The sequence below is a fragment of the Lagopus muta genome, chromosome 1 (genome assembly GCF_023343835.1).
Source record: "Lagopus muta isolate bLagMut1 chromosome 1, bLagMut1 primary, whole genome shotgun sequence".
Classification (NCBI taxonomy): Eukaryota; Metazoa; Chordata; class Aves; order Galliformes; family Phasianidae; genus Lagopus; species Lagopus muta.
Genome location: NC_064433.1, coordinates 5,615,739 through 5,642,355, shown reverse-complemented (window position 1 = coordinate 5,642,355; position 26,617 = coordinate 5,615,739). Strand labels below are relative to the sequence as shown.

General features: G+C 37.7%; 1 protein-coding gene across 2 annotated transcripts in view; it reads right to left on the bottom strand.

Moving 5' to 3' along the window:
- The window catches only part of CELF2 (CUGBP Elav-like family member 2), a 564,102-nt gene that overhangs the window by 440,198 nt on the left and 97,287 nt on the right, over positions 1–26,617 (bottom strand). Inside the window, exons 1-3 of one of the 2 annotated variants that reach the window (XM_048952225.1) lie at positions 12,933–12,951; positions 8,381–8,419; positions 7,562–7,597 (exon numbers count right to left, since the gene is read on the bottom strand). The gene's annotated coding sequence lies outside the window, so the exon portion shown is untranslated. Of the gene's footprint in view, positions 1–7,561; positions 7,598–8,380; positions 8,420–12,932; positions 12,952–26,617 lie in introns of those variants that run through there. The other variant, XM_048952217.1, reaches the window with a different exon arrangement.

The following is a 26,617-nucleotide window of genomic DNA, read 5'->3' as shown; positions in this document are numbered from 1 at the left end:
CAGGTCACCAGCTGGACTTACTCCATTAACCACTAAGTATTGGGCACAGCCCTCTAGCCAGTTCCTTACCCAAAAAAGAGTATACTTGTCCAAGAAGAGTATACCTGTCCAAATCCCAAACAGTTTTTTAAATACTAGCAACTCGATGAAACAATATATATAAAAGTGAAATCTTAATTCCAAGTTCAATCCTAATTAAAAGCTTGCTGCAAAACAGATTTAATTATTTGCCTCAGTGTTTTCACTATTCGCAGGCAGGAATGATAATAATAATGATAAAAAAAATGTCATGCACATTGTTAAACTGGGGAACAGTAGATGTGCCTACAATGTAAAATTGATTTGTAGTCTATAGCAAAACAGTAGATGGAAGAAGTTGTTTTCAAGCACAGATTTGCTTTGGCACAAATCTAAGTAGCTTTTCTGTTTGGAACACTATCTGAACAGTCATGTTTCCATTGTGATTGTTATGCAAAGCCCAAAGCACCCAAATGCTAAGTCTATTGTTTTTACTCATCTGATAACAGTTTCCACATTTCCATCAGTCCTATATTTTGTCTTATGTCTAACATATGTTCATGACACTGAGTTCATAATGACCAGCAGTAAAAAAAATGATTATTACTAACAGTAGACAGAGGAGAGATAGCATCAAAATATATTTTGGTCAAAATCTGTGTTGTTCTGGTGCCCAAAGTCTGGGCTTATGAAAAGAATAACATTCCTATTTAGTAAGTTACATTAACAACAAAAAGAAGTATATGAATAAAACAACACATTCATAGATCATATTTGATCTATAATAACATAGGGTTGAGAAAACACTGTCTAGTCTGCTTAAAAATCTGGACATGCTGCTGTGCACTCACAAGTATATCAAGCAGGAAATGATGGAAAGCTCCGCTGATCTCAAATAATTCAATTGTTTTTCATTTTCTAATAAAATATCTTCATAGTGAGGAACCAGAAAGGCATTGTTCAATAAGCAGTGTTGCTGTGAAGGCATGAAATATGTCTCTTTGCTACTAATGTAACATTAAACATTAAAAATGTTTATTACCTGTAATTCTTCTGTTAATTGTTTTATGTAGAGAAAAATAGAAGTTGCTAGCTTAATTTTTAAAAAGAATCACAATGTGCATTCATAGTTGAGAGCAGAGTGTTGAGGCTACAAAAATTATGAAATGATGCATTCCAGTGAAAGAACTTTCAAGCCCTTAGGGTCAACAAACAGCATTAATTCAAGAAATTAGATACAAAATTTAACTTTTTCATGGTAATAATGATTTCATAAAGAAAAACTTGTTAGTAGAGTTGACAAATATGAAGTTCTATTGAACATTTAAATTCAGGAATCTTAGTATGTGCCCCTGGGATATATTTACACAGCCAATGACTCCCTGATGTTATTAAGTAATTTATTTGAGAAAGTCTCCATTCATGAGTTTACATAAGAACAATATCAGGTTTACAAAGGCTTGTATTGTCAGTTTAGCAAATACCTAATTCACAGTGACTTTTTCTTAAGATTTTCATTAGCTTGTTCAATATTATTTGATCATTTAATGTCAGTTTCGTAAGATCATAATTTCCCCTATATGAAAAGAGGAAATTAAATGGAGAAATAAATTAAAGAGTGAACTAAACTTAAATTTAAATCAGCTTCACCATAAAAGAGAGGAAAGCAGTGTCAGTGCTTGTGATTACGCTTTGCCTGCATGCAAATTATCTACCTTTGCTAACCTGAGACTTTGTTGTACTGTATTTCTGTGCCCGCAGTGCCAAAAACAATCTGTAATGTTGCATATGGTTACATTTGGGCTTGATCTGTGATGTGACAGTATCAACCTATGGCAGCATTAGTTGAAGAGGCCACCAATTATATAGGCATTCAGATGAAAACACCTTAGATCTCTTTTGATTTCCGTGCCAATTTGTACTGTAATCTAATGCCTCCAGCTATAGTTGCATGCAATGTGCAGATATAACAAAAGATGACAATTCCTGCATCAAGGACTAGAGTGGATATGACAGAGAGGAGTAGCACAGGATCCCTTCATGCTGAAAATAAAGCTGGTCAAAACTGTCAACAAAATATTTATCTTCTTGTGGGAAGCGCTGATTCATCAGTACAGAACTATTTCCCAGGAAATGTGTTGATTTTGCTCAACTTGCTAATGAAATACAGATGAGCCTTGAATCTTCATTGTCTCTTGGCTAGGTCATTCACTGACATTCCATGGCCCCTGAGCACCATCACAGGGCTATGCTGGTGGAGGTCTTATTCAGTGAGTGATTGAAATTACAATTGGTTCCTTCTACAACCTGCCTCTGACACTTTTTTCCTTCCCAGGATGGTATTTACTCTCCCTCAGTGAATTTCCTGCACTCTGCTAAGAACGCAGACATCACTCTTTCTGTTTGTATATGTTCTGTCCAAACTGCGTGAGAAATCTGCACCAAAACTTGCCTCTGTTCCTTCCTATATACCTCATTTCTTGAATCCTAAGCCAGTTGAAACTTAAAGGATCTGTGTGTTTAATATTTTTCTCCTAACCTATCTTTAACCTTAGGACAAAAGCAGCATTCAAATCTAAGGCAATATTACAGCATTTACTAATTTGTGTCACATCTGATTCCACTGTTAGCTGCCTTAAGAATCTGCATCTAAGAAACAAGAAGGCAAAAATATTTTTCAAGGTAACATCTCCCATGAGAAATGGAATACAGCTTACAAATAAAATATACAGACTTAAGCAACAACAATCTTTACTAAAGCTTGTCTTCCCCCATACTAAGACCACTATTTGATCTTTCACTTTTGTTCTTTACTGAATATGTGTATATATAATGGTTGTGAACAGGTACAGACAAGATACAATTCACATAGTTGAATTTACTAACATTAGAAGCACTCATTTGTAGTTTTGTACAGAGGTTCTCCGATATGTTAAGGAATTCTGAAATGCAGGACTCCAATCTATGTAAAAATAATCTCTATTAGTAAAGAAGGATAGTCACTGGATTGGAGTGGGTACTCTAAGAGAAGTCTTGAGGCCAGAAAAGTAATAAACTTGGAAACAACTTTCTTATAAGTGAGAAGCTCTCCAGTAAGGAGGTTCTTACCAGAAAATTGAGAATAGATATGAGAAATAGCAAAGTTAGGCAAGGGTACATAAGCAGAAAATTATGATACTGTTTACACCAAAATCTTCACATCACACATTAGAAACTGTGTTAAAGTAATATGAGGCTCATATAGTTGGCTTGGGTCTAACTCCTATCATCACTTTTTAGAAGGGAACAGGTTGTCCAGAGAAGTTGTGGATATACCCTCTCTGAAGGTGTTCAAGGCCAGGCTGGATGGGGCTTTGAGCAACCTAGTCTAGTAGGAAGTGTACCTGCCTATAGCAGGGGACTCTTGGAACTAGTTGATCTTAAAGGCCCCTTCCTAACCAAATCATTTTGTGATTCTATAATTCTGTGATTGTATGTTGCTTTTTTGGCAATGTGAATTCAGAAAACCATGGCAAAAGAGAAGCTGATGTAGTAGGGTAGCATATGAGTAGAAAAGGAAGAACATCCATAAATGCTTTAGTGTAGCATTAGTAACAGCAACATGGAATCAGTGGATTTGGTAACTGGATAATACAAAAACACAGAGGAGATTTCAGATATTGAAACTCTGAAGTTTGACTGCATAGAATTAAGGTTTAGTAAGGGAAAAAAAAAAGCAGTTAGTGATGATTTCCAGATACAGACATGAGAGAAAAGAGGGATTTAGCAGTATCATCTTAGAAAGGAAGTGGGTAGGATGAAGTGTTAGGAAGTAAATAAAAAAGTTTTAGTATATGTAGTGCTTAGAAGTAAGTTACAAATCATCAAGAAAGAACAGCATCTACATGACTAATGTGGTAAAAACTAAAACTAGTATTTTGTGTAGTCAAACATTTGCAAAACTGAAGATTACTGCACAAATAGAAGAGAAAGTCTGGGTTCAAACAATATTTTGGAGAACAGAAAGGTTTATTCTATGTACTGTCGCAGAATGTGTGCTCTCCATAGGAAGTGCTGCCCTATGTAGTCCTGTTTTATGTTCAAGCAACTTCATTTAGAATATTTGATAGAAAGATATAAAAACCCATACTTCTCTTCTTCAAGTCTAATGGTTAGCTCTTTATGGTACTGGTGGTGTTTACTACCTTTCTATTATCATCTTTAAAAATCAGCAGGCTTTTAAAATCAAGTCGTTTTTTATTATTCTTAAATGACAGTTGGATACTATGCTAGAAGAACATATTTACACTGTCTTGTTATTCTGACTGGGTTGTAAGGAGCTGCTTCTCAGGCTCAAGTTAATAGGATTGAATTGAATGGAGGACAGTGGGTTGTCACATCTCTATCCAAAAAAAACCTCTTTACAGAGGTCCCTGATTGTAAAGAACATTGCTATCAAAAAACCAAGGTGGTTACATGTTACGTGGAGGAGGACAATATTTTCATTTCTGTTTCTATTTCAGGATGAGAAAAAAGCCTGAAATGGTGCCAGAACTGAATTGTTTCTGTGAAATTGCTGAAATTTTTTTTATAGTTCTGTTCTTCCACGTCACACTGAGACATTCACAGATCACAAGATAAGGTAGAAGAGTTACAATTCCTACTGATGAGATAAAGCCACAGAAAGAGGGAGTAATTTAGCAGTAAATATTGGATTTAAATAACAGCCATGAAGACAGTATCCTTAAACTTCCATGGTGCCTATATCAACTCCTGAAGTTCTGTGTTGACTACTGCTACTATTATATGATAAAATTCACAACTTAGGCTCTCAAGTTCTCAGAGAAAATGAAGCATTTCCTATATCCTCCATAGCTGTGGGTTTAGACAAAATACATCTTGCCTCCCAGGCAACAGGAATCAAATGCATCTTTACTGTTCTGTTCCTTATTAAAACACTGTGTATCATATGCTACTTTCAGCAACCTTCCAGTACATTGGCAGTTGACAAAGAGGAAGCACTACAACTCAATATTTCACAGCAGTAAATTTTACTCTTTGATAGCAAATGAAATCGTACAATATACTATTAAAGAATTACATCAAACTGACTTCTTAATAGTTGCCTATAGTATTTGTCTTTCTTTTTTAAAGCAGGCTTGAAAATTGCCCAGGAAATATTACTGCTAGGGAAAGATAAAGAAAATGTATTCCTATTTCTTAAAAGTAAGACAGATAGGTCATACATAAAATTTCTTTAGCTTCAGATAAAACAAAAACACATCAGACTCACTAGACAGGGATGTGTAACTTCTTGTATTCTTTCCTAACTAAATTGCCAATTGCTCAACATCTGAAAAAAAAAAAAAAAAACAACAAACCAAAACTGAACAGACACAACACATATATTTGTACTAAAGCTCTTGAAAACTGTTATTGTTGACCTATTGTTGACTTCTGTTGAGTTAACCAAGTTTGGCTTTGCGGGATTGTTTCCTTTGGGGGCAAGTAATTATGTGGAACAGGGATATTTTTTAATATAAACTTGCTTCTTACTTTAGAAATGCGTACACAAATGTTAATTTCCAGTACATAAAGGGATAACGGTAATAAGGGTTCTGGTTTTTTTTCAGCTCCCAAGTCTACCACTCCAGAAGTATTTATTAAAAAGGCTTCCTTGTTTATTCTTCTTAAAAACAGAACTTCATTGTATTCAGCAAACTGACAATAGGTAAACAGGTAAAATATCTTTGAGACCACCTGACAAATTTTCCCTCAACCCAATAAAAAGGGCTACCTTACTAGAAGACTTTAAATAAAATCAATCCCAGCAACTTGGGATTTGCAGCTGGTGCACAATTAATTCATTCAGAGAGCCAATGTAGAAGATATAGTGTTTATACCTAGGATGAATTTTCCAAAACCTTTCCTGCAATAATGAGTATTATTAGATCACTTTTCCATATTGTTTTTTATATATAAAATGCTCCTTGACCTGTATTTTCTGAATGTGTGTTTTATTCTGTCCTCACCTCTGTTACATATGTAGAAATCTGACCTCAGTACATAATGAAGAGAAAAAAGAAGCCATGAATCACAATTACCTGAATTTTCAAGTAACTCTACAGAGATATTATTTTGTCTTTGCTATTTTCTAGCAATATAGCTGTGAATTTCCCAGAACAGTGAAAGAAAAGTGATACAGCTACATATGTCGTGAATAGGCTATGAAGGTAAAATTGGCAAAACAAACATACACAAAAAGATAGGAAAATATTCAGACTTCGTTAGCTTGATAATCAAAGATATACATGATATTCATCCAGTCACAATTCATATGCAACAGAAGCGACAAAGCTTTCCTGGAATTTATTTTGTCCTCTGCTGCTATTAGCAACAGTCAATAATTGAAACAATGATCCTGAAATCAGGTTGGTTGACACAGATTCCTGTTCCCATGCAGGTTGAAACCACATGACTGCAGACAAATTTCCATATCCTGACTGTAGTTGAAATTGACATGTTCTGTTATTTTCATCTGCATCATTTTGAAAAGAAGCATGTGCTCATATACATGAATACATATAGTTTAAGAGAAAATATTGATGCTGATCTCCAGCCATGATATTTTATATAGAGGGAACAAAAATGCAAGTGGAAAGAACAAATCACGTTCATTCAAAGGATGTCTGGATATGGTCCTCAGCAATCTGCTCACAGTAGGTGCCCCTGCCCGAGGAATTCTGTAATGACTAACATGATGCTTTTTTCAGATTCTTGAGCAACACAAGAGGCTACACTTCATTTTATAATCTTTCAACCTGTGAAAGCAAGTCTTTCTGATACTGTGTGTTTGGTGGAAGTGGTTGTGGAACTTATGTCAGAACAACCAAAATAACACCCGGGAGTCCATTTAAGATAACAAAATTCATAGTATGAGTCTGGAGTATTTGTGCCACTGTGACAGAATTTGTGTCACAAAGGTTTATTGGTCCAAAAAACTCCTGCAGTGATCGCTAGGGTTTCCAGGCAAAGAGTGAGAAAACAAAAAGCCTTACAGTGGCATGTGTTTACAGGAACATCATATTTTTAGCAAGGCACTAGTATGTTATTCAAGGAAATTAACTATGATTTATAGCAGCTACTAAATAAGACAAAACTTGTTTAATATATCTTAGCATTAAGTATCTCCTGCATTAGTTGTCTTTAAAATTTGTTCCATTTGTTACCTAACAAGGTATGCTCAATTACTATTTTTATCCAGTTCATTGCTTGATTCCATCTGTCCTTTCAAAATTAGCTTGTCTAATCAGAATCCACTTTTGCTGGTAGTTCATTTCAAATAAAAAGGAGGTATTCTTGTTTACTGAGAAAGTAATTGCATTATAATTTTGAAAAGAAAGAAATATGAATTGTAATAAATTATTTCTTAAGAATTACATGCATACATGAAAATCAACACACCCCAAAGAAATTAAAAACTTTAATGAATGAAAAGAATATATAAATAGATTCTATAAATAGAATATGCAACTGGAAAGAATCATTAATCATTCTAACTTACCTACTCCTTTTTTCTCAGATGAGAAGAGCTGTATATCTGACAAAAGAAGAAAAGATTTATGTATCCACTAAGTGATGGTCAAATAAATATTTATAACAGTTGTCATTAATCTTCTAGCTTTTCAGCCCTTGTAACTAGTAATTAAACTTCTTTTTTAAATAGAAAGAAAGAGAAAAAAGTAAAATTTAAGTTCAATTTGGGCATTCACTATTACATTTCAGTTACTGATTAAATTGTGTTGATAATGTTTGCATGATTGCAGGAAGACTCTAGTAAAGTTGTGTGCATTCATGCATTTTTAGGTGAAGGAGTGAACTCAGAAATTGTGTTTAAAAGCCTGGACACAGGCTTCCTCCCTTCCTCCCTTCCTCCCTTCCTCCCTTCCTCCCTTCCTCCCTTTCTCTCTCTCTTTCTTTCTTCCTTTCTTTCTTTCTTCCTTTCTTTCTTTCCTTCTCTTTCTTTCCTTCTCTCCTTCTCTCCTTCTTTCCTTCTCTCCTTCTCTCTTTCTCTCTCTCTTTCTTTCTCTCTTTCTCTCTTTCTTTTTTGTATAATTAACTAATATTTTATTGCTAAACTTGTTTCATAGATAAAACAAGGAAAACAACTAAAACAAATCAGCAATACAAGAATTATCTGAAAGACGATAAGACACGTAGCAAGGAATAAGAAAAAATAAGTAAAAGTAAGACTACAAGAATTGGAAACAAGATCTGGTAACTAAATTATAATCTTATAAATTTATTATAATCTTATGTAATAAAGAGCAGAAAAATAGAATAATTTGAAATTATGAAGTACTTGAAAAAACTTGGCTCGTACCTGTGCAAGTGGTTAACAACTTGAGATCTATTTGTAGACCTAGCAAAGAAAAGTACAAAAGAAAATTATATACTCAAGTGAGAGAAATGGTTGAAAATTTACACCGATTTAACCTGTCTTTATTTACCTGAAAACCATTCAGATTTTCCTTGTTTTTTTTAATTGCTTTGAAAAATGATTTTTGTGATAAAAACTCATCTTCTGATCCTTAAATTGCATATTTGGAGCCTGAAGTGATAACGATTTGAGATTAAAGAATGCAGTTGGTATCTTGGTACCAAATAGTTTGTTTATTATGTAGTTCAGTGAGTGAGTACACTGAAATTTTGTACAGGGAGAATGAAAAATGTAATTGACAAAATCTTAGAATAGAGATGAAAGCAAAGAGCACCTGACTTGGAAAATGCCAAATTATCCATGTAAGTGTGTTAGTAAAAGGAAGTTCACAAATGACAGATGGTGGAATATGCATTAAACAATGGCCAAGATAAAGATTATTATCACTTCCATAAAGCACAGTGCTAAAAACATATGCACAGTGTAACACAAATTCTCTCAGCAACTTCAAGAAGTTTATTTACATGCTCAGAAGAAGACTTATAAGTGAGAATACAAAACCATTAGGCAGATTCTAAATGCCATTTACTACTCACTCAATATTTCCACTCCAAACTTAGGAAGCTAATAATACTGCCCTATCATGAACATCCACCTCTGGTGCCGAGGGCCAACATAATAAAATACGAGGCATTATTTATGGAGCAGCTCTTATGTTTTATTGAAGTTGAGAACTGGAGTTCTGATTAAACCTCTGCCAACGGTCATTTTGGATACTGTAATATGGGTGAACTATTTGGACTAATCTGGACTATTTGGATGGGAGTGACTAAAAATCACTGTGGTCTGGTTAACACAAAATATTTTTAAGACTTTATCTGCATTTAACAAAAGAAAAATAGCATTGCACCTGTTCTCCAGCTTCACATCAGAGGATAAAGAAGTTTAACAGTGATGCATAGTTACTCAGGATGCCCTACTCACAAGCAATGGATTTTTGATTTAGCACAAAAACATAAACCTACATTAACATGCTTTCAGTGAACATCAGCTAAATGCTAGGGCTAACAGACCCAAAAAATGATCAAAATAAATTGTGAGCAGTCTAAAAAATGTCTGGTGCTTTACTATTTGAGATAAATTGATCCAGATTGAAAATGTAAAAACAAAAGTGGGAGTACCAAGGAATTATTTTGTAACATTTCTAATGCTCTGCTTTTTTCTTGGAGTATAGTTCGAATGAGGTTGGTCTAAAATATGTTTCTACTTCTTCCACTTGCGGCCTGATTCAAGGAGAAAAAGGCCATGTAAGCACTGAAAGTGGTTTTATGCTCATTTGAATCCCAACATTTGAGCTAAAAATCCTGAAAAGGCAATTGAAACTTCAAAATTATTGCCATATAATATTTCTTAGACTGGTTTAAAACTCTCTCTCTCTCTCTCTCTCTCTCTCTCTCTTTTTAAAAGTATTTTGGTAAAAATAAATAAGTGTTAGGAATGAAGACAATTCTTAACTCATGTCATGTAAGCTACAAATAATAGAGATCGGAAACTACTTCTGGTGTGATGTCAATGAGTTGTTTCCTCCTTTATTAATTAAGCAAGCCATGAACCAAGAAACACATTTTTCCTCTCTACAGGCTGTTCACTTCATGTATATTCATTTTTGACCTTTCCCATGCGTCTCATCTCTGTCTGTGTCCTGTCATCTAATGCAAGATCCATCCTCTGCATTGACTCTCCATAAAGAACCAGATCATCAAATGGGCTCTTCTGTGCAAACTCAGTGGAGGTTAAACTGAGTTAAAAACTTCTTGAAAAAATTGTTCCCTTTTGGGTCAGTATACATCTTTGAGAGAATTACATTAGAAATGGGATGAGAAAATAATTTAAATCATTTATTTATTTTCTAAAAATTAAAACTAAGGATGTATATATGTTGAGTGTACATAAACAAATTAGCAGCTCTGGACAGTACAGCGCTTTGAACTCTTTTTGGGCAGCAACTGTGTTACAAGTTGACTTGCATGCCTACTACACTTAGAAAAAAATGATATTCTTTTCCTGAATGCAGAATATTCTTTGAAAAAAAATTAATCAAACCTGTGACTCACTCTGTGAACTTTCTCCATTTTGTAGATTTAGAATCTTTAAAATCAACATTTAAATCATTTTAATTTGGCCTTACTTTGCAAAGTACATGTATTCAAAATTCTGCATGAAGATGAGAGTTTGAAGTCCAGCACTAAATCTTCTAAATTGTCCAGCATTACGACTTTTTTTCTTGGGCTTTCTTTGAGTAGAAAAATTCTTGACTGAAAAGTTCTGGTTTTCGGCAGCTCTTCATAGTCCAGCAAAGGTCAAGGTTTTGCTCAAAACTGGATAAGGTCATCAGTCCAGGAATAAAAAACCAGTATGTTATTACAAAATACAAATTGCCCAGTAACAAACCAGGAGCTTTAAACCTATAAAGCTTAGGGCTCTAACATACCTTCCTATAGGCTTTACTTTACCAGTGAATTTTGTAAGATCTTCCTTTCTATATCTCTTTCTTCAACAATTTATTCTTATGCCAGGTAAGATTTAAGTCTTTCCTTTTCAGACCCCTTAAAGCTACATACAGTTCAGAGGCATAACTTGTTAGCTAGCTTAGGCTACAGACATTTCCATATGACGCTTTGGTGTGGGCATCTTGTTCATTAGTAGCTGAACCCCCCTCCAGTTAAGTGAAAGTTCCTACATGTGAGATGCATTGTAACACCCACACAGTGACTATTCCACCTGAGCTTTTCTTGTTACATTTCTTAGATTTTAGTTTGCAAATCTTTGATGCAATGTAATTATTAAATTACATAATTCATACAATCCCAGAAAAAGAAAGAATAAGGTTCAAGATAATCTCTGAAGTCATCTAGTCCAGTGTAGTCAAGTGTTCACACATTGTTTCTCACTGTGAATGGTAGTTCTTTGATAATTTTCCACCTAATGTGACTCTAAGCACATTCATCACTTCTTGTGAATGTGAAGTGAAACTTCTTAAGCCATCTCCACGTTGATTTAAGACTGTTTGTTTTACAAATGAGATAAGACTGGTGCATGTAGATCGTCAGATAATAAGCATCAGCTGAGAAATCTGTCAGCTGACTGCAGTTACTGAAGCACTTGCAGTTGTACATGCATATCCATAACATGCACCTAGGGAGTTTGAGGATGAGCTCTAAGGCTATATATAAGCAACTTTATAGCACTAATAATTGATAGCTGTTAAAGGTTAAGCACTTGGAATTACGGTGATACATCCCTTTATACTTTACTTAACTAATTGAAGTTGGTTAATTTAACAATTTCAACATCTTGAGAGAAATAATGTGTACTGTGCTGCTTGGCATCGTGTTGACACTAGAAATGGGTTATACATCTTCTGCTCCATATTAACAGGAGCATGTTTTGGACACAATTGCCATTAACAATTATGTAGCTTGTTTGCTGGGGGGGGGAATTTTTTTCTTTTTTAAAGTTCTGCTTTCTTGACTTGAGCAAGGTACTTGAGCGTGTTGTCTATGCTTACAAATATATGAGGTCCAAGAAATTAAATAAAATTGAAGTATTTTAATTATTGATTTAGATATTTGTTTCTTTGTGCAAAATACAAAATATTTCACAGATGCAAAAGTGAAAGACAGAAATGCACAAGTCTCTTTCACATTCAAAGCAAACATACCAGAGTCACAAAATCAGACTGTTTTGCTCATTACTAGAATTTTGGAGAACTAAATTTCTTTAATATTGGTACATGGAAGTAGGTTTACAAGCCATACATATCCTTGAATAGTTAGTTGGTTAGTTGGCTAGTTTAAGTGTCTAAAAATTAGATGGATTTACATATATCTGGCTAACTGTGTTGGGTTCAGAAAGACAAACAAGGATGAATTCAAAACTGGGTACTCAGAAATAAATCTGTCTAGAGAATGATGTTGTAAAGAAATGAATCTAAATTCTAGCAAGGCTGATCTTTAAAACTATTCTGATCTTCCCATGATTCGTCAATGTATTTATCCTTGGCATTCTGGTGGATTTGGACATGCTTTGGCAGGGGGGTTGGACTCGATGATCTCTGGAGGTCCCTTCCAACCCCTACAATTCTGTGATTCTGTGATTCTGTGACATATTGCATATATTCCCACGTGGTACCTTTGGAAATCTGATTTGCATAACATGATGCTTATGTAAGATGTTTGAAGATTTTTCAACAGGAAGAATGTGACTGCTGGAGGAATGTGCAAAAGTTTTAGTCTTCCATGCAATATATTCTGTAAAATAAGACCTATGTGCTCATAAAACTAAAGTACATTTTCCCAGTGTTTATTTGCACTGCTAACTGTTGGGTACCATTTTCTAAGTTTGTTTGGATATGTATTTATAATGATGTGATATTTATATTATCTGCCCCTAAGGGTTTCTGAACCTTCTCAGTGCTATATACCCATATACATACAGAAAAGGGAATGGAGACGGACATTATCCTGGATGTGTGTTGCCAATCCTTAGCTTTGTTCTTAAACCTTGGAGAAAAAGACACAAAAAAATAGTTTTTAATGGTCTCAATTTTATATCTTCAACTGATGTTTTGTAGGTACTTATTTGTTAATTTAACTGAAAGATAAAGAATAACCTTATTAAATGATACTCTATTCAGTTTATCATTAATCTGTGTGCTATCATAAGAGCACATTGGCCTTGTTCAGGTTCTGAAAGAAGCACAGAGGTAAGAATTCACTTATACAGCTATCATTTCAAAGGGAGAGAATTAATACAAAGTCAGCTTTCATAAAGACAGCATTCAAAATAAACTTTTTATACTGAATTAGTTGTGAGTGTGTAGCACACAAACAAAACTCAGAAAAACAAAAGAGTTAAAATCATTGCAAGTTAAACCTATTTTTCATTAACTTTCTCATGCATAGACTCAGGTAGGACTGAACCTTGCAGCCACTGTAATTCATTCAAAAAATAATATAATTTTTTTTTTCCATGACTTCAGTAGATTCCCTGTTGTATTACTGAGTGATCTCTCCTGTGGCCAAAATAATATCTCTGAACTCCCATGAATTTTAACCCAAAACGTATCAGCCTGGTGTGATTAAAAGTTTTAAATTCTCAAAGAGAAACATGTTTAAAGCAGAACTGTAGTCTTGAATGGCACTACACTGGTTTCACTCGCCAGTATTTTTATTTTCCAAGGTAATATTTGAATTACAAGAAAAATGCTCTTAAGTCATGCAGTAAGTCCTACATTGTATCCACAAGTTTAAAATACTCAGATTGCCTTTGTCTAATCCTAAAGTCCTATCTGAGATTGTTTAGTGAAAGAGTAGGAATCTAATGACTGTAGAAGGAAGGAGGTAGGTTATACTTATAGAAGTTGTAGAGGTTATACCTCTTCTCTCCTCTCTTGTCCCCCTCCTGACTCCCTTTAATTCAGCACTTTGACCACAGCAATTCAGTTAAGCTTCATTACATGGCACAGATGGCTCATTAGTCCAGTCACCATGATTTTATAGAAACTTCTCTCGTGATAGTAATTTGAATGGACTTAATATTCCAAATTACTCGTGAAGATGATGAAATACCAAGCTTTAACCCGTCTTTCAACTTGTGCTATGCTTTCTGCCTAAAACTGGTATGTTTCTCTCTTGCTTACACTGTAGTTTCTACTACTTTGATTTTTTATGTTGCATGCAGCTAAAAATCATAAACTAAACTAAACATAGAGAGTGAAGATTTTTTTAACAGAACTTGTAATAAAGACTGGATTAGGAATAAAGGTGAATGATACATTATTGAGTACCTCACATTAATCTCCACTATTTTTTCTTACATAATATAAATCCAAGTTATCAGATATCAGCAAAAAATTTTGGTAGTCTTAGGGACTTTGATCATGAAACTATCACAGTGCCTGTCAGACTATCATATAATGCAATGCGGTACAACACCTACGTACTGCTAGCTGAAAAGAACACTTTTTCCTATATAAGCCATGTATAGTTTGTAATGGTTAACTTCATTTTGTAAAGAGCCTATCTCAAGTACAGTCAAGGTTTTGTCTGCCATTTGCTTGGAGAGTCTGGATCAGATCCCTAAATCAGAGCCAAATGTGAATAAAAGCAGTAAATTTGTGGACAATAAATCCTCAATGATCTGCATTACTCAAAGATGGGACCTGCTGGAATATCTTCATAGCATTCTTTTTCCTTCCTTCTCCTCATGTGCAACATATTGCAGTAATCAATTAACATAATGGAATATTCCTGCACAGAGACCTTCTTGTAACTCCCATATGGTCAGAATTCCATCTTAATAGATTTTTTTTTTTTTTTTAACAGAAACGGAACTCATCCTGTGTATTTGTGATGTTAGAAAAATAAACTCAGTTTTTCAGTGGGAATTGATGGTTTTTATCTCCTTTGTATTGGGTTTAAATATTTTGGAGGAGCCTGCTAGTCAGAGAGGTTTGAGCATTGTTTCCTTGATAAATCAGTCCCATTCAAACCATCAAATGGGGGTAGCAGCAATGGAGGTACTCAGTTTAATCATTTGCATTTGAAAGCATAGGCCTTACTGTTACTCTCTAGAACAAACAAACAAACAAAAGGCAAAGTTCTTGATCCAGTTTAAATAATGTATCCCTGTACATTACATTATTTGTTTGCTTTTATAGCTCAGAAGTCTTTACCTGATTCCACTAATTTCCACAGAGCAGAACATTCATGGTTATAGCATGTGTAAGACCAAGTAGAACATAATTCATGTAAAGACAGAACTGTAACTGACCTAATTTCTCTTTGGTGTTTAGATTAGTTGAAATTTGCTTAGTTTTTTTTTTTTTTTTTTTAATTATTTTTTTAACATGAAATCAAATCAACCTTCATATTCCTTGTTTTTTCCTACACCTGACAAGACAATTTGACACAACTCATAGTGTTTCAAAGCAGACGGGGGGCAGAGGAGAATTACTTGGACCATGTCTGTTCCAGCAGAGGGTAGCAGCACACCACCATATTCCCACAGTAAAGGAAAAGTATCACAGTAATATTTGCAGTTTGTGTCTTCAAGGGAAGAATACACTATGCAGATGAATATCATTGGGGGATGAGATGGAAATTGGATAATGTACTCCTAAAATTACTGTAATGACTTTATTCAATCCACCCATTCTCCATCTCTCTTTCATCTGAAATATTTTCTTCCATAATTACCATTCGCTGTTTACTATTACTGATAATAATACTCCTGAGTATAATGTGTGAGAATGAATGCTAGGTTACCTGAATGCAGTGATCTATACTGATGAGCTAGTAATACCAACACTATTAACTTCATCAGTTGTAGAAGCAGATTCACCAACAGCATTACATGGGTTAAACTCTACAGGAGGAAATGAGCCATACTGAGGCATGGTGAGTTACGTTTGCATTTACGTGCTGTTATGCTAGATTTCTCCTCTCTTCCCTGAGTCAGATTTTGCTACTATGGTAACAGAATATTCTTCAAAATTTGAATTTTTTTGCTGCTGCCTTTTCAGTTCAGAGTGGATTTCTCTGATACTCTCTGGTAATTTTTTTTTTTTTTTTTTTTTTTTTTCAAGTAGAAATCATACTAGAAATTGTACATAAGCCTTCAAAGAAATTCAGGGTAGACCTTTTTCACTTTGCAAATCTATTATAATCTTCTAGTTGTCAGAGTAAGTAGCAATTTGTGCAGTCTATTTTAGATTGCTGCAATGAAAGTATTTTAACACACTGTCAAATTAAAGACCTTCCTGATCCAAGGCTGTATATATTTTTTGATATGAAGATATGAACAAATGTTTCAGCAAAAGAAGAAAGCAGTCCACAACAACAAGATTACTCCTTCATTACACAAACCGTGAAAAATTATTTGTATACAGGGCATGATTTTTTCAATGTGCTTTTATTTTTCCTTAAAAATTTAAACCAAAGGATTATGAGGTCAAGAACATGAAGAACAAAAGTCGTTCATGATCAAGCTCTTTGCATAGACTTACATGAATAAAAGTATTTGAAACATTTTCATAATAGTAATCTAAGTAGCTCACGCTAGTTTCTTTGGTAACCAAAGCTCAAGCACAATTGTAATCTATTCTTTCAGAAGATAATATTTAAAATAGTTACAATATGAATGCAGTGTTCTGGAATATCCTTCTATGAAGAAGAAAGAATCTGGAAATTATGCCAAAAGTTTTAGATAAGGGAAAGCTTGTTTCCTCTTTAAAATATATATTTTTTTCCTTCCCAAAGAATTATGGAAATCAAATATTCTCACTCAAATTTACTATCAAAAATAAATTCTTTCTAATGCCTTAGTGGGTTTCGAAGTGTTTGAGATCTGCAACAGTATCCCGTTTATCGTAAGTAAATCTAGAGTCCTTGAAGCTATTCAGTCATCTAGATATCAAGTTCATTGTGAAACCGTTACACGCTAACCACCTAATTATAAATGAGGATGTGGAACTTGTACCGACCTAACTGTAAGGCAATTGTCAGAGCCAAGAGTTTTTCTATAGCATTTTTGACTAGTTTCCTCTTGAAATGTCTTTGGAAAGCCTCTGGAAACCTCGAACAACATTGGTTTCAAGCTACGGCAGGGGAGATTCAGGCTGGACATGAGGAAGTATTACTTTTCAGAAAGGGTGGTCAGGCACTGGAATGGACTGCCCAGGGAGGTGGTGGAGTCACCAAGACTGGGGGTGTTCAAGGAAAGGCTGGATGTTGTGTTGAGGGACATGGTTTAGTGGGAGCTATTGGGAATAGGTGAACGGTTGAACTGGATCTTTTAGGTCTTTTCCAACCTTGGTGATTCTATGATTCTATGATTCTATGATAAATTACAAACCATCCAGAAGGTACTTTTGTCACAATAGGGAGATTTTGTGTAAGGGAGGACAGGACAAAAATCATGTCAGCCTGGAAATATCAGTCCTTCCAGACACCCAATTATCAACGCTTCTTTCTCCTTTTATCATCAGATATCCAGTTATCTGGTGAACAAGCAATCAGAAATCTGGTAACTGTCACGGATTTGACCAGATCAATCTATGTCCGTGACAGGGGCGACAGGCCTCTGCCCTCCCCCCCCACCCCAGTCCCACAAAAATGGGAAGGAAGGAAGGGAGGAAAAGAACAGCGGCAACAATCTATGGAGGAAAACTTATTTTACTATAATATTGGAATACAAGGTAACACAATAGATACAATTTAATTGCAATTGAGATTAATAAATCAGATTAATAAATCAGGCAAGATGAGAGAGAGAGTTCCCGGGACCGATTCAAACCTGAAAAGCTTGGAACGGCTAGGAAAGCACCCTCCAGCACCCACTGCCAGGCAGCAAGAGAGCGCCCCCCCCACCCGGAAGGGCCAGATCCCGTGACTGCTGTAATGTACAGGGATAGGTAGCTGGGATTGGGGCAGTGACACTTTAATGCCCCGTACACTACATGATGTTTTGATGTGGAATACTGAAATACAAAAACAAAAAAACATAGAACCATGACATTCCACCCCTTATTCTACATCGTTACATCATGCTTAAAATATATATATACATATATACAAACAAACAAAAAATGATTAAAATGCACACATGGCTATATACATATACATAAAATTAGTAACTGCACTCCCCCGGCATCAAGTTTCCCTGTGGTACACACTGGACATCCCCATTCTTCTGCATTACCCACCAAGTGGATCCTGGTCCCTGGGCAAAAACTGTACCACGGAGAGGTTTGCCCTTTCCAGAAGCTGGAAGAACCCAAACTGCCTTTCCTAACATGTTCTTTACATGTACAACAGGGACTTTATCTCCCTCTACGGTATGTAGGGAACTGGATTGGTTAGGACCATCACGATTAATAGATCCTCTGGTATTGACTAACCAGGTGGCTTCTGCCAAATGCTTCTCCCAGTGCTTAAATGTTCCGCCACCCAGTGCTTTTAGCATCGTTTTTAACAATCCATTGTATCGTTCAATTTTACCAGAGGCTGGTGCATGATAGGGAATATGGTAAATCCACTCAATGCCATGATCTTTGGCCCAAGTATTTACAAGAGAATTTTTGAAATGAGTCCCATTATCTGACTCAATCCTTTCTGGGGTGCCATGTCGCCACAGGACTTGTTTCTCGAGACCCAGTATGGTGTTTCGGGCGGTAGCATGAGGTACTGCATATGTTTCGAGCCACCCAGTGGTTGCCTCCACCATAGTAAGCACATAATGCTTACCATTGCGAGATCGTGGCAAGGTGATATAATCAACCTGCCATGCCTCCCCATATTTGTACTTTTGCCATCGCCCTTCCTCCCACAGAGGTTTCATCCTCTTGGCTTGTTTGATGATGGCACATGTTTCACAGTTATGAATAACCTGTGCAATGGCATCCATAGTTAAGTCCACCCCTCGGTCTCTAGCCCATTTGTATGTTGCATCTCTCCCTTGATGACCTGAGGTCTCATGGGCCCACCGAGCTAAAAATAACTCACCCTTGTTCTGCCAGTCCAGGTCTATTTGAGCCACCTCAATTCTGGCAGCTCGGTCTACCTGATGGTTATTTTGCTGTTCTTCAGTAGCCCGACTCTTGGGCACATGAGCATCTACATGGCGCACCTTCACAACCATAGTCTTTGTTCGGGCAGCAATGTCTTTCCACAGTTCAGCAGCCCAAATAGGTTTACCCCTTCTTTGCCAGTTATTTTGCTCCCACTGCTGTAACCACCCCCATAAGGCATTTGCTACCATCCATGAGTCAGTGTAAAGATAGAGCATTGGCCACCTCTCCCGTTCAGCGACATCTAAGGCCAGTTGGACAGCCTTTACCTCTGCAAATTGGCTTGATTCTCCTTTCCCTTCGGTGGCCTCTGCAACTTGTCGTGTGGGGCTCCACACAGCAGATTTCCATCTGCGATGCTTTCCCACAATACGACACGATCCATCTGTGAATAGGGCATATTTCTTTTCATTCTCTGGTAGTTCATTGTATGGTGGGGCCTCTTTAGCACGTGATACTTCTTCTGCTGGTGGTGTTCCAAACTTTTTACCTTCAGGCCAGTCCATGATGACCTCTAGGATTCCTGGACGGCTGAGGTTCCCCATCCGTGCTCGTTGTGTAATCAGTGCAATCCACTTACTCCAAGTGGCATCAGTAGCATGATGGGTGGAGGGAACCTTTCCTTTAAACATCCAGTTCAGCACTGGCAGTCGAGGTGCCAGGAGGAGCTGTGTTTCAGTACCGACTACTTCGGAAGCAGCCCGAACCCCTTCATAAGCGGCTAAGATCTCCTTCTCAGTTGGAGTGTAGTGCTCTTCAGACCCTCTGTACGCCCGACTCCAGAATCCCAGGGGTCGGCCTCGGGTCTCTCCCGAGGCTCTTTGCCACAAACTCCAAGTGGGACCGTTCTCTCCAGCAGCAGTATAGAGGATGTTCTTTATACCCTGCCCCGTTCGTACTGGTCCTAGGGCCACGGCACGGGCTATCTCCTGTTTAATCTGTTCAAAAGCCTGCTGCTGCTCAGGGCCCCATGTAAACTCATTTCTCATTCGCGTCACATAATGAAGGGGGCTTACAATGAGGCTGTAGTTCGGAACATGCATTCTCCAAAAGCCCACTGCACCCAGAAAAGATTGTGTCTCTCTTTTGCTAGTGGGTGGAGACATAGCAGTGATTTTGTCGATCACATCTGTCGGGATGTGACGACGGCCATCTTGCCACTTTATACCTAGGAACTGAATCTCCTGGGCAGGTCCTTTCACTTTGCTTCGCTTAATAGCAAAACCAGCACTCAGAAGAATTTGGATTATTCGCTCCCCTTTTGTGAAGACTTCTTCTGCTGTATCGCCCCACACAATGATGTCATCAATGTACTGCAGGTGCTCAGGAGCACTGCCCTGTTCCAATACAGTTTGAATCAACCCATGGCAAATGGTCGGGCTGTGTTTCCACCCCTGGGGCAAACGGTTCCAGGTATACTGAACGCCCCTCCATGTGAAAGCAAACTGTGGCTTACATTCTTTGGCCAAAGGGATGGAAAAGAAGGCATTAGCAATGTCAATGGTGGCATACCATTTGGCCGCTTTTGACTCCAGTTCATACTGGAGTTCTAACATGTCCGGCACAGCAGCACTCAGTGGGGGTGTGACTTCATTCAGGCCACGGTAGTCCACCGTCAGCCTCCATTCTCCACTGGCTTTACGCACTGGCCATATGGGGCTGTTAAAAGGCGAGTGAGTTTTGCTGATCACTCCCTGGCTCTCTAGTTGACGAATTAACTTATGAATGGGGAGCAAAGAATCCCTGTTGGTGCGGTACTGACGCCTGTGCACCATTTTTGTAGCAATCGGTACCTGTTGCTCTTTTACTCGCAGCAACCCCACAACAGATGGATCTTCTGACAGGCCAGGCAAGACAGACAGCTGCTTAATGTTGTCTGTGTCCACAGCAGCTATTCCAAAGGCCCATCGATACCCCTTAGGATCCTTGAAATGCCCCCTTCTGAGATAATCAATACCTAGTATACATGGAGCCCCTGGGCCTGTCACAATAGGATGTTTTTGCCAGTCCTTACCAGTGAGGCTTATCTCGGCCTCCAACACAGTCAATTCTTGAGAGCCCCCAGTCACTCCAGAAATATGGATTGATTCTGTTCCTTCATGACTCGAGGGCATCAGAGTGCACTGTGCACCAGTGTCCACCAGGGCCTTATATTTCAGTGGTTCTGATGTGCCAGGCCATCGAATCCACACAGTCCAATATACTCTATTATCCCTTTCCCCCCCCTGACTGAGGGCAGGGCCCCCCTATTCATTACCTGTGGTAACTGGAGCAACTGCACGGGTGGTAGATCTGCTTTGTAATTCTTTCACCCGGGCTCGTAGTACAGGAGTAGGTTGACCGTGCCACTTCCCCATGTCTTCTCCATGGTCACGTAGGTAATACCATAAGGCAATTCGTGGTGTATTACCCCTTACTTGAGCTGGAGAGTGTTTGCTTCTAACAGCTGAGATTTTTGATCGTGCACGTGAGAAGGAAGGTTTATCGTCTTTAGTTAGGTGGGCTCGGATCATCTCCTTCATCTCCTTCATCTCCTTCATTAGACTCTTTTGATTATCCTGATCTTCATCAAGCGTTTCTGATACTGCTACAGGTTTGTCACGGTTAATCAGTTGAGACACCTGCTCCGTCATTCTTGATATTGCAGCAACGGCAGAATGAATTGGGGACAGCAATTGTTCGTAGTTTTGGAGCGTAAGAATTAATTCATAAACTAAGGGCGTTCTCTGTTGTTCCTGGTATCTGTCACACGCTGACGTTAGTGTAGCGGCATATTTGTCCGGCGCTGTTGTCACAATTTTCTGCCATATCTCAGGCGTTGTCCTCACCTTTTCAGGGTCGCGGTTTTGATGTGGTTGGTTAGGAACAAAGTCAGGGTCATACAACATTTCCACCACGCCTATTTCCCTCAAATACTGGATACCCTTTTCAACTGTATCCCATTTTTTCATTGCAATCTTCAAGCCATTTTTGAAGGGATACTTTTCCTTCACGGCTATTAACACTCGTTCCCAGAGGGAGGCAGCCTCATCCGAACATCGACTAATTCCTCTGTCAATAGCTGGATCTCTGGCAATGGCACCTAGTTGGCGAGCTTCATTACCATCCAGAGACAAGCTATGGGCCCCACTGTCCCAACAGCGAACCAACCAGGAAACAATACTTTCATTCAGGCGCCGTGTGAACTCCTTTCTTGAACCTTGGATTTCAGTCATCTTTAGAGGCCGGCGAGTAGTAATAGAGACTTCCTCTTCATCACTCTCTTCTGCATGTCTCTTAGTTTTCGCTTTTGCCTTTCGTGGTGGTGGTGGTTCTGAGGAGGGCCCCTCGCCTGGATCTTCCTCCTCCTCCTCCTCTTCTTCTCTTTTTCGTTCAAGACGTGAAGACACTCGTTTCCATTTCTTGCCCTCCACAGGAGCAACTGGTATTGTTACTGGTGTCTCCTGTGATTGATTAGATTTGACTTGGGGATTTTCCCCTTTGGCTTGAACCTCAGCTCGGAAACTCTCTCTCTCCAGAATGGTATTATATAGGGCACGGTAAGCACAAGCCAAACCCCAAATAAGTTGTACCTCCTTAGATTTATGTAAGCCGCATAGTCCCTGACTCAGATACTGGCTTAGTTTCTCAGGATCCCACAGGTGTTCAAGAGTAAAATCCCATGACACTGCGGGTCCCCATGCTTCTAAGACCTTTCCTAAACCTCTCCATATTCCCTGCCAGTCATCATTCTCTGGTTTCAGAAGAGACTCCTTCCTCTTATTATTCACAATTATGAATACAATCAGAGAACTTAATGACATGCACACCAACATGAGTATTAATTCAAGATTCGAAAAACGTTTGACAAACCGAGAAGAAAACCTGGAGACTGGTCTGAACATCGTGTTGTTTGTAAAATTAGCTATTCCATTTGGGATGTAGTTGTTTGTGAAATTAGCCATTCCTTCTGGGATGTAGTTGTTTGTGAAATTAGCCATTCCTTCTGGGATGTAGATGTCAAAGTTCAAATCATACCACATTGCAAATAGGTAAAACATAGGTGTCTCCATCAGTGTCATTAGGTACCTATATATGGTTGCAATTCCACAACACATAATTATGAGCTGGATTATTGGCCAGTAGGTTGTGACTAGCACCATTGCTTTCAATCCTTTACCCAGCACCCCCACGATAACGAGTGGGTTCATCACTGGTGCTTGCTAAAAAAGGGTTAATGAATTGAAGCTAACAAGAGGAGGGAAAAAAAAAGGAAAAAAGGCACTACTCAGACTAAGTAGTGCTCAAAGTTTACAAATATCCCAGAACACTGGCAGTACGCCTAATCTTTCAAGGTCAGGTTTTCCAGCACAGAAACCTGAACTACTGATAATGCTCCCTAACGAAGCTCTCTAAGAGCAGAGAGAAAAAGAGATTCGTTCAAAAAGCTAAAAAGCAGTCGCCCCACGTTGGGCGCCAAAAATCTGTCACGGATTTGACCAGATCAATCTATGTCCGTGACAGGGGCGACAGGCCTCTGCCCTCCCCCCCCACCCCAGTCCCACAAAAATGGGAAGGAAGGAAGGGAGGAAAAGAACAGCGGCAACAATCTATGGAGGAAAACTTATTTTACTATAATATTGGAATACAAGGTAACACAATAGATACAATTTAATTGCAATTGAGATTAATAAATCAGATTAATAAATCAGGCAAGATGAGAGAGAGAGTTCCCGGGACCGATTCAAACCTGAAAAGCTTGGAACGGCTAGGAAAGCACCCTCCAGCACCCACTGCCAGGCAGCAAGAGAGCGCCCCCCCCACCCGGAAGGGCCAGATCCCGTGACTGCTGTAATGTACAGGGATAGGTAGCTGGGATTGGGGCAGTGACACTTTAATGCCCCGTACACTACATGATGTTTTGATGTGGAATACTGAAATACAAAAACAAAAAAACATAGAACCATGACAGGTAACATTTCAGATCTCATCTCTAAGTAGCTTCCTTGAAATCTTCTTGCAAAAGATTTCTACATACTTGTCAGCAGTTTGCATGTAATTATTTAGCATAAAGTGACGGAATACAGAAAAACAAATGGTCGGGGTGATCAGAAGCTATGAAGCATTGCTTTATTATCATTAGGACTATTTTATGTGCTGATTTACAGATCATCTGCACTGGAGAAACAACAGTTCTTAGAAATCTGTCCCACCTTCTGTCCACCGTAGAAGAAACTATGTATGAAATGCATTAATCACTTTTCAGCTAGCAAAGAAAAATTGTTTCCTCTATGGGAGTTAGAAGCCGCTGGATCTAGATGAGCCTTACTCAGTCTTCCTTTACTTCTCAAATGTGTGTATGAGACTGTAGTAAGCCCCATTATGTGACCAGTGTTCATTGGGAGAAAGGTCATCTGCCTGTTGGTGTCCTTCAAGCATTTGACAGGACCAGGACAACAAATCAAAAATATATTTAGGATATTATAATATATTTAGGATAAAACAAGATTAATAGACTTTATTAGGTCGCAGTTCCACATCTGTCATTCATATTGGATGAATGCCCTGGAGGACAGTCTACAGAAAGTCAGACTACTTTCAGTCAGGAGATATCTCCAGTAAACCCAAACAGCACGGACTGCCATAGTGTGTCCATTGACAGCATGTATCAGACACTGTCTTTGTTCTTTGTTTTGAGGGATAGTAGCAGAATGGAGAGTAAGGTAGCTGCTATATTGTTTTGCATGAAGACAGTGAAAGAGAGGGGATAATATTGCAAGATGTAATGAAGTAGGAGAATATATTTTTATTTGTATGTGCTGTGCAAAAGGTATAGGAGTCCTTGAGGGAGGAACAGGAAGTGCAGTGGTGACATGCTAGAGTCCCAAATGGCTCACCTGTACTTTTGTACATTTCTCTAAAGGCTAATGGAAAACCTCTTGGTATAAAATATCATTCAATATTAAGCTGGACTGTAGTAGGAAAAAAAAAAATAAACAAACCTATATTTTTTTAGAACGTTGGTTTTAATGGAGTAAAAAAAAAAAAAAGAAAAGACATGGAAGGATGGACAGTTTCTTGAAAAGTAGCAGCTTCTCTCAGGGTAGAATAGATTTCAAATCTGTTTCACTCATATAACTGAAAATCCACAACTAAAACGTCTAGCCTTGAGAAGTTACAATACATCATAAGAAAAAGGTGAGTCAACATGTAATGTTTCAATTATAGGGTTTTCAAGAGTACACAGGTAGTGTAATAACTAAGGTCACGATCTTTCCATCAGCAGTACCCCTCCTATTTCTGCAGTTGCAATGAATGGGAAACAATAGTCATTATGATTGTGAAAAAAAACAAAGTTCAAAGGAGATTGATCTAGTGGTCTGAGAGGTAAATAGATAAAGATTTGTTATTTTACAAGTGCCTATAGTATTTATGCTCCCTGGTTTATCTCTTTACTGAGATAATTGAGATGATCAATATATGAAACTGCAGATAATAACGACTTTTAAAATGCCTCCTCCCTGCAAAACTCCAATAGTCTTACTCCATCTCTCATACTTTTCTGCTGTTTTGGCTATGACCTGAAAACTAGAAAACTAGAGTTCAGAGCCCTGATAAGCTATTCCCATTAGGAATAAAAAGTAGTTATAAATTCAGGTATTTCTTCAGCTCACATGCGTCTGTTATTAGTGAGATGCTGAGCAGCATATCACCAATGTGATATGTAATAGTGATGTGATAGAGTGTTTTATGGCCCAAAGTTTATTTGGAAGTAGAAAGATTATGCTCAAATTGAATAGGAATGTAACTTTCAATGATTGTAGAATAAAAGGAGCTCTCAGAGAAAAAAATCTGAATAACTAGAAAGGTAGGAACAGAATGAGAAAGGACGTGCAAGGAAGTGTTCATTTTCCATTTTTATCTCAGTTGCCTTTATTTCTTAAGCACTGAGAAAATTCCAAGAAGAAAATCAGATAGCAGAGAAGCAGCAAAACCAGCATCATCAAAGGAGCACAAATCCAGTTCAGATGAAAGCAACTCATCAAGGAAACTGATGGTTTAGCCAAAGAATCTAAAGCTATTTTCCTTAAGGGATGTTTTCTTCTTGTGGGACAGACTCAGATGGCCAATAACTATCCATCCAACACCACGATCTACTTTATCTTCTTTTGCTGAACTCTCTCTGCATCTGTTAGCTCAGTCACTGAACTTGCAAATTGTTTGAAGTAGAGTCTCTTCCTATACTTTCTTGATGACATTTTCACAAAGAGCTTCTGGAATATGACTGCTACGTTTCTTAATGGTCATGATGCACAGAGAAATTACTCCTGGAAGACTTGTAGTAAGGCATGCAGCAATCTCAAGGAAAAGCCCATGCTATCATTGCTATTTTGCTCCATTCAAAATTGTAAATAGAAAACAATCTGGAATTTCTGACTTCATGTGTTTAGCAAATGTATTTGGTCAATAGTTCTATGGTATTTTTCATGTGTTCAGATACAATATTTACTACTCATAGAGGTCATTGAAAACATGCATCTGTCCTCTACTGTTTCATTTCCTGATCTTAC